Source organism: Cibotium barometz, chromosome 55 (assembly GCF_041138505.1).
Source record: "Cibotium barometz isolate CiBa-2024 chromosome 55, ASM4113850v1, whole genome shotgun sequence".
Lineage (NCBI taxonomy): Eukaryota > Viridiplantae > Streptophyta > Polypodiopsida > Cyatheales > Cibotiaceae > Cibotium > Cibotium barometz.
Window position 1 is genome coordinate 36,173,827 of NC_141100.1, and position 3,952 is coordinate 36,177,778.

The following is a 3,952-nucleotide window of genomic DNA, read 5'->3' on the forward strand; positions in this document are numbered from 1 at the left end:
GAGACAAATAGCATGTGATGACACGTGTAGTCACATGCGACTACGTTTCTCTCCAGCCACTTGTCCAGTAATGCATGTTGGACACGTGGCAATTGTATCTTGGATTCCTCCTTTCTTCATTAATATACCAGCCCTTTTTTGAAAAAAAAAAAAAGAGTCAGTCCCCTTTTGTCATGATAAATGCATATTACATTTTTTTTCTTTATTGTCCAAATGTCATGATTTGGTTCATGTATGGGCTTCATGCCTCGCCATCATTCCTGCCAGAAGCTTGAAAACTACAGAAAGAGAGACAAAAGAAATTGAAATGCCTTTTCGATGTACGACGAGATGTCAATGCAAACATGATTATTAGGAGTGCAGACCTGCACGAAAGCCTGAGCATACATGTACCGTTGAAACTTCATTCTACAACAACAAACTACTCACATTCTTGAATTTATCAAGGGAACAAATCTTACATCAGAAATCAGACCAATTTTCAAGCCCACAATATGCTGACGTAAAATCAACTCACTTGCTCCTTCAACAATGCACAGACGCGTCCTGCGTTGTCACTGAGATAGTTTTTAAATTCTACACACAGCACTCTAACAAATCTACAATCTACATCATTTGAGGATGCAAACTCTGACTCGGTTGCTCTTTTACTGATGAAAGCCTCGATAGTGCTTCCATACTCAGGAAGGCTTTTCTCTTGAGAGCCCGAAATTCTGTTGCAAAAGCTTCAGCGTTCATATTCGCTAAGTCTTCAAACAGATCAAAGCCTTTTACAAGAGACATTGGCTTGTCTGCATTAGAACGTACAGCCTGTAGAAGAACTTTGTATGTAGTTTTCTGACTGTACATGTTGAAGAACTTTGTGAGACTTTTAATAGATTCTTCCACTAATCTTCTTATTTGATTAGTCATAATAAGCACGGCTATGGCTTCATAAAATCCCTCCAGATCTCGACTCTGGAAAGAGTTCCAGCAAAACAAGACCGCAGTTCTCGTTGTGATCGCTTGGAGAATCTTATCAATGTCAATTTCCTCAACTTGTAGTACATTGAAATTAAGCTATTTGGCTGGCTGCGTGCTCCCGTATCAAAGATGCCAGTTACATTGCTTCTTTAAAATGGAAAATAGATATGCTAATTGAAACAAACCAAGTCAATGTGGCGACACTTTAATATGCTGGCACAGGGTCCCTATAAATGGAGCTCAGGTCAAAATTCTTGGTTTTGCAGTTTAGTTCTTGCTTTGCAGCTCACTTATTCTCAAAGGCTTAGGGTGATGCCCTCTTTTATGCACTAGAGTCTAGTATATCTTATAGATTATGATCCTGCTTAGTCACCCCCGATCTCCATGCTTGTACTTTAGTGGATCTTGTTGAAGAACTGTCCCTATGAGGGTCCACAATATGTATGTATGACGGATTAAATCTAGATATCATTGCTCACTCTGGAGAGAAGCAGTGTTCACTGAGAATATCTGTCTTCTCAGATCTTAAAACTTACAATTTTAAAATTTACAAGTTTTTCTTCAACATTTACAGATTTTTTTATTAAAATATAACTAAAATGCTTAAAATTTTATCAATTTTAAAGATATTTAAAATTGCAAAAATAAATTTTTACAAGTGAGATCATGAATTTTGTAGGTGCGTTGTAAGGGTTTGCGGGTATTTTGTGAACACTAGAGAGGAGCCTTTGTGAAACAGAGTGGACTTGAGGAGCTTTATCAAGGTCTTAACTTCTGGCCCACCAGAGTCCACCAGCAAAACTGCGTTTTCTTGAAATCCATGTCCATCTTCCATTAAATTATTCTGGCATATGGTAGTAATGAGATGCTTTTTGCTAGGTTGTACTACATGTAGAGAATCAAGTTTCTACTGGCATCATCACAGTTTTGATCGTCCTAGATTAAAGTGCTTTATAGGAGGGCATTGACTGGCTGCAACATGGTCTCCTCTATAAATGGCATCTACACGCTCTATTCCTTCTAGCTTGATTGTTTGTTACGCTTTTCAAAATAGCCTTCACAAACGAAAAGGTAAACTGCCAACATTACCAGCGTTCTTTTTCACTGCTTTCTTTAGTTCTTCAATATAATATGCAACCAAGTCCTCAGCCCAACAGATGAAATGGCTAATATTTAGAACCAACTGAACTTTTCAAAAAGTTTACATTTATTTTTGTTCCTTTTCTCTATATCTTTTAAAGGGCATCAACCTAGGCTCCACGTGGCGCATTTTTTAGGCATACCCTAGGCTGCAAAAGAAGAATGTTGGGTTTGTAGAGCCGCCTAATGATTACGAACCAATTCTTCTCTCCATCCAAACCTGCCATTTACCTGCCGCCTCATGAAAGGGCTTGCAAAGTTCAAAATTCAAAAGCAATTCCCATGCATCCCACAGGTGGGAGGTGCTCGATATCTCATTTATCCAACAAAAAAGGCATGCACTCACCAGTAACAAAACAGTAGAGCACAACGATGTCCAGCTCTCTCTGAAGTTAGGAACCAAGCCTGTGCGAAGACGGAGTGCACAGAGGGTGCATGAAGCCTCTCTCCAACCTCAAGCTTCTCTTGGCCATATACAACATCCCATACGTAGGCTTAACAGGATATGTGGGTGCTACTCCTTCCTTACTGCCAAATGGGTATGACTGCGGGTGAGTGGATGAAGAGGAACAAGCTGGGCAAGAGAGGGGTAGTGGACGAGGGCTTGCAGGAACGAGCTGGGTGCCGAGGGCAAGACGGAACAAAAAAGGCCTACACTCACCGGTAACAAACAGCAGAGCAATAGCAGCGATGTCTTAGCTCACTCTAAAACTAGGAACCAAGCTTGTGCGAAGATGGAGTACACAGAGGCCACATGAAGCCTCTCTCCGACCTCAAGTTCCTCTTCACCATGTGGGCGCTACTCCTACGCTGACCAACCCTACTACCAAATGGTATGACTGCGGGCGAGTGAATGAAGAATGTAAGTGGTATGACTCGTTTTATGTTTGCATGAACTTCTGGCTAGGGGACCTGGGAACTCTTTTCCCTAGTACCCGGGACAAAACCTAACCAAATTCCTAATTGGATCCCATCACTACAATGGTTGGGCGGTTGGCTAACCCATGGGACTGGATGGGGTTTGTAGGCTGGATGGGGTTTGTAGGCTGGACTGATGGATCCGTAAATTGAGACTCAATTTCTGTTTAGTTCGATAGATGAAGTAAATTCCGGACAAGAATTGTTCTATGAAAAAGAATCAACGGTTGTACCTCTCAATGCGGAAAAAAGCGTTGGTCTCTATAATCCAAGTACAGTCTTTTTCCCTGATCTGACTATGGGACTCACGGGTTTGGTCAGATGAGCTCAGTTAGTTAAGGCTTTTGACTACGTTAGGAAAAAGTTATCCTGGTGGAATCACCCGTGCTTTCCGGGCAAAGGAAATTTTTTCGGGTTCGGTTTTGAAAAAAAAAACGATGGATTAGTCTCTTGTTCGGATATCCATGGGCGAGGCCCCAAGTGTGGGACCCTGCCCCGCGCAAGAAGTGCTGCTTCCACTGCTAGCACCCTTGAATTTGTTGCGCGGTGGAGACAGGGATCTTTTAGTTGGTATCAGAGCTATTTGGCTAATGAGGATCAACCAAGAAGCCAAATATGTCAAAAATTTGTCAAGAAGCACTAAAAGATTGTAATTGTGTGATAAAATTCATACAATTTGATATTCAAACTGAAATTCGTAAATTGGTAATTGGGTCTTTTGATGGAAGTACTACAATTGTATGGAATCCCTGACTTGCTTGAGGCCTAGACATGATGGTATTTACCTTATAGTTCCAAGAACCGTGACTACCCGTATATACTGAGGGTATAACTGTAGTTACTAGCAGTATATACGAGTAAATCTAAGACTTGAAATTATAAGTATTAATACTATCTAGATGATGAATTCGAATGTGGTTGATATGATTTT